This window comes from Chelonoidis abingdonii, chromosome 2 (genome assembly GCF_003597395.2).
Source record: "Chelonoidis abingdonii isolate Lonesome George chromosome 2, CheloAbing_2.0, whole genome shotgun sequence".
Lineage (NCBI taxonomy): Eukaryota > Metazoa > Chordata > Testudines > Testudinidae > Chelonoidis > Chelonoidis abingdonii.
This window is the reverse complement of record NC_133770.1, coordinates 263,500,999-263,506,272: the sequence shown is the minus strand read 5'-3', so window position 1 is coordinate 263,506,272 and position 5,274 is coordinate 263,500,999. Positions and strand designations below refer to the sequence as shown.

Sequence of the window (5,274 nt, the reverse complement as noted above, 5' to 3'; positions counted from 1 at the left end):
TGAACTGCTCCTTACTACTGTCCATGCTTCATGAGTCATGGGAGCAAGGGGTAGGTGCATCCGTGTGGTGCTGCCAACTGGGAGAGCAGCCAAAGGCAGAAGCCTCCAGCTGGCATGATATTCCAGGCAGGACTGAATCTCCATGAGATGAAACTGAAAGAAAAGAACGACCTGGAGTCATTCCCATTTTTGTCCATGCGCCCCTGACCAACCTCACCGAGGCCAGCTAGGAGCACCCATGTCTGCCCAGGCACCCCCGACCAACATAACCGAGGTCGGCCAGGAGCACTCACAGGGGGATGATGATGGCTAGCAATCATATTGTACAATCTGCCGTCCGCAGGGCAAGGCAAGGGGATGCTGCTGTGCAGCACTGCAGTACTGCGTCTGCCAGCAGCACTCAGGAGACACACGGTGACAGCTGAGCAGGCTCCATGCTTGCCGTGGTATGTCGTCTGCATGGGTAACCCAGGAAAAAGGCAAGAAACAATTTTTTGCCATTGCTTTCATGGCGGGGGTGCTGATGATATGTATCCAGAACCACCCACAACAATGTTTTTGCCCCATCAGGCATTGGGAGCGCAACCTAGAATTCCAATGGGTGGCGGAGACTGCAGGAACAGTACAGTAAGCCAACCCTGTAAGCCATATCGCCAATCTCCCCTCAGTGACAGCAATGGCTGAGAATTGTTTTGCGCCTTTTTTCCGTGCAGACGCTATACTATGGAAAGCATGGAGCCCGCTCAGATAGCCACGGCAGTTATGAGCACTGTAAACACCACGCACATTATCCTGTAGTGTATGCAGCACCAGCGCAGTGACGAGACTGATGAGGACATGGACACAGACTTCTCTCAAAGCACGGGCCCTGGCAATTTGGCCATCCTGGTGGCAATGGGGCAGGCTCATTCCATGGAATGCTGATTCTGGGCTCAGGAAACAAGTACAGACTGGTGAGACTGCATAGTGTTGCAGGTCTGGGATGATTCACAGTGGCTGTGAAACTTTCGCACGTGTAAGGGCATTTTCATGGAACTTTGTGACTTGCCCTGAAGCTCAAGAATACCAAGATGAGAGCAGCCCTCACAGTTGAGAAGCGAGTGGCGATAGCCCTCTTGAAGCTTGCAACGCCAGACAGCTACAGGTCAGTCGGGAATCAATTTGGAGTAGGCAAATCTACTATGGGGGCTGCTTTGATCCAAGTAGCCAATGCAATCACTGAGCTGCTGCTATCAAGGGTAGTGATTCTGGGAAATGTGCAGGTCATAGTGGATGGCTTTGCTACAGTGGGATTCCCTAACTGTGGTGGGGCTATAGACAGAATGCATATCCCTATCTTGGCACCGGACCACCAAGGCAGCCAGTACAGAAACTGAAAGGGATACTTTTCAATGATGCTGCAAGCACTGGTGGATCCCAAGGAACATTTCACCAACATCAGCATGGGATGGCTGGGAAAGGTGCGTGACGCTCGCATCTTCAGGAACTCTGGTCTGTTTGAACAGCTGGAGAAAGGGACTTACTTCCCAGACCAGAAAATAACCACTGGGGATGTTGAAATGCTTATAGTTATCCTAGGGGACCCAGCCTACCCCTTGATGCCATGGCTCACGAAGCCATACACAGGCACCCTGGACAGTAGTCAGGATCTGTTCAACTATAGGCTGAGCAAGTGCAGAATGGTGGTAGAATGTGCCTTTGGACAATTAAAAGCGCGCTGTGCAGTTCACTGACTTGGTTAGACCTCAGCAAAACCAATATTCCCATCATTATTACTGCTTGCTCTGTGCTCCATAGTATCTGTGAGAGTAAGGGGGAGATGTTTATGGTGGGGTGGGAGGTTGAGGCAAATTGCCTGGCGGCTGATTACATGCAGTCAGACACCAGGGCAGTTACAAGAGCACAGCAGAGAAGCTTTGAAAACCAGTTTCATGACTTGCCAGGCTACAGTGTGAAAGTTCTGTTTTTCTGCTTGATGAAAACCCATGCCCTTGGTTCACTCTGCTTCCCTGTAAGCCAGACACCCTCCCCTCTCTCCTTTGATCATCGCTTGCAGAGGCAATAAAGTCATTGCTGTTTCAAATTCATGCATTCTTTATTAATTCGTCACACAAAGGTAGCCTGGGAGGGATGGGGGAGGAGGGAAGGACAAGGACACACTGCACTTCAAAACTTATTTATTGAATGTCAGCTTTCAGTTACTTGGGCAGTCCTCTGGGGTTGAGTGGTTGGGTGCCCAGAGGCCCCCCCGCAGTGTTCTTGGGCGTCTGGGTGAGGAGGAGGAACTTGGGGAGGAGGGCTGTTGGTTACACAGGGGCTGCAGTGGCAATCTGTGATCCTGCTGCCTGTCCTGCACCTCAGCATACACCAGAGAATATCAGTTTGATCCTCCAGTAGCCTGAGCGTTGCTTCCTGCCTCCTTTCATCACGCTGATGCCACCTATCATCTTGATCCCGCCACCTGTCCACTGCTCTTTCAGTGTGGAAGGACTGCATGAGCTCAGAGAGCATTTCATCGTGAGTGTGCTTTTTTTGCCTTCTAATCTTTGCTGGCCTCTGGGATGGAGATGATACGGGGAGCATTTGAAACATTTGCAGCTGCAGCAGGGAAAAAAAGAGTAGTATTTAAAAAGACACATTTTAGGGAACAATAGGTAGACTCTTTCATGGTGAACCAAGCTGTTAACAGTACACAGCACGTGTGCTTTCTTTACAAGGTCACAATTTGCCTCTTATATTGAGGGCCTGCCAGATTGGTGTGAGAGATCACACACACACAGGGCTGCTGGGCAACAGAATTTGGCTTGCAGGTAGACATGATAAGCCACAGTCTTTTGGCTTCTTTAACCTTCATAACATGTGGGAATGGGTTCAAACAACAGCGCCCTCATGGCCCATACCAAGCACTCATTGGGTTGTCCATTTAAAAAGAGGGGCTGCGGTTTTCAGGTTAATGCGCAGCACAAACCCAACTAAACCTCTTCACCCCACCCTATTCTCTGCGATGATCGTTTCACCCCTCCCACCACCATGTGGCGCACAGGATGATTTCTGTTCAGCCACAGTCAAATAGCCCAGCAGGAATGGTCACCTCTGAATGTCCCCTTAATAAAATTCCCCTATTTCAACCAGGTGACCATGAATGATATCACTCTCCTGAAGATAACACAGAGAGATAAAGAACAGATGTTGCTTGAATGCCAGCAAACACCGGGACCATATGCTGCCATGCTTTATTATGCAATGATTCCAGACTATGTGCTACTGGCCTGGCATGGTAATGGAGGACAGAATAAGGCTGCCCTCCCCAGAAACCTTTTTCAAAGGTTTTGGGTGTACATCCAGGAGACCTTCATTGAGATGTCCCTGGAGGATTTACGCTCCATCCCCATACACGTTAACAGACTTTTCCAGTAGCTGTACTGGCTGCAAGTGCATCCCAAGTCTTCAGGGCAAATTAATCATTAAACACACTTTTAAACCATGTACAATATTTACAAAGGTACATTCACCAGAGGTTCCTTCTCTGCCTTCTAGGTCCAGGAGCCTGCCTTCGGTGGGTTGGGAGGGGACTAGATCCAGGGTGAAAAACAATTCCTGGCTGTCGGGGAAAACAGCGCACAGCAAGCAAGCGGAGAAACTATCTTCAACCTCCTCCTTATCATCATCTTCCTCGTCCCCATGCAGGGGGGAAGGAGAACTAAAACTTGGAAGGTGCTTATAGAAACTCTGTTTCAGACCCAAGGGTACTCCTGTAATTGTTGAAATGTGTTAAAATTCAGTTGTACAATCGGGGGTTGGCCTACTCTGTTTCTGAATGAAAAGAAAACTTAACCTCTTGGTGGCTGGAGGAAAAATGTCACTAGCACTAAAAGATAATGAAGTGCATTTGTACTAATGTGAACACTTCAGCACTAAGGATTCAACTCTTGTTATAGTTTGAGCCTGGAGCATATGCTTAATTGTTCAGAAACACATATGTGGACATGTGACTTTAATTAAGAGAGATGCAATTGAGCACACAAAAAAATTCACAGAAAACCATTAGAGCTATATGTCCTCTAGGTTACAGCCACTAGAGGGTGAGAGGATCACACACTTGAGAGAAAGACAGTGGTCCCCATGTTCATTATAGGAGAACAAAGGGTGGGAGTATTATCTACAGCAGCTAATACTGGCAACAGGTGATCTAACTGCCTTGTGGCAAGTCTATTTCTAGCATTGCTGGCACTTGAGTCCTGATCTACCCTGGGTGAAAGGTTTTAGTGCACTTATGGCCTCCAATGAACTTCAAGCCAGAAAAATATTCTTTTTGTGTGAAGAATTCTGTGTAAGATCAATTTTTTGCTGTGTTAGCTTGACAGACTTGGAATTGCATGTTAAAGCCCAGCCAGACAGAATGGAAGATTTAGCAGTGGGTCAGGTGATTACAACATGATTTAAGTGTGTATGAAGTGGAAACAAAGTTTATTTTTAAGGGTTAGAAAATGACTGTGTAGAACTATGCGTGCTGGAAGATGCATTTTTTGACAATAAATATACAAACACATACTCTGTGAAATAGCTGCAGAGGTGAGAAAGGGAAGGGTTACAACCAAGAATATAACAAGCAGGAAATCAGCAAGCAGGCTGAGAATGATAGGGAAGTTAGGCAGCCAGCATGAAACCTCAAAGCACACAGTAGATTACACCATACTGTTTCTAAGATAACCATTCTGAACACTTTAATTAGGGTAAATGTGATAATATATTTATCCAAGCCCCTGGCCTAAAAGTACTTCACAAACTATACCAAAGCGGGAATAGGTTTATCCATCACTAAAATGCATCCACCTCTAGGGTCTAGCAGCTGCTAAAAAGTGCATATGCACCACTATATGATGGGAGCTATGAAATGAAATGAAAAAAGAATCTATCCATTTGAAACTTCAGGGGGATTTCAATCAGGAAGAATGTAATGAAATGGTGGAAATTAACCAGGAAACATGCAAAGAGTGGTGTGAAATCTTTAAAGATGGCCTGCAGAGAGAACCTGTGTTCTTTATTTTTAAAAATAAAGTCTTATCAGGCCTCCTTTATGGTGCTGTAAAATATTATAACAAAACCGTTGATAAGATATTCTTCTTCTTCGAGTGCTTGCTCATATTCATTCCAAGTAGGTGTGCGCGCGCCACGTGCACGTTCGTCGGAAGAATTTTCCCCTAGCAACACCCGGCGGGTCGGCAGGCGCCCCCTGGCGTGGCGCCTTTGCGGCACCGTATATATGCCCCTGCC

At 47.0% G+C, this 5,274-nt stretch overlaps 1 long non-coding RNA gene across 1 annotated transcript in view; it reads right to left on the bottom strand.

The window, feature by feature from the left end:
- Positions 1–2,034: 2,034 nt before the first annotated feature.
- Positions 2,035–5,274, bottom strand: part of LOC142046400 (uncharacterized) — a 109,126-nt gene continuing 105,886 nt past the window's right edge. The window contains exon 4 of the long non-coding RNA XR_012655379.1: positions 2,035–2,598. This is a non-coding gene — a long non-coding RNA (uncharacterized LOC142046400). The remainder of the gene's footprint in view (positions 2,599–5,274) is intronic.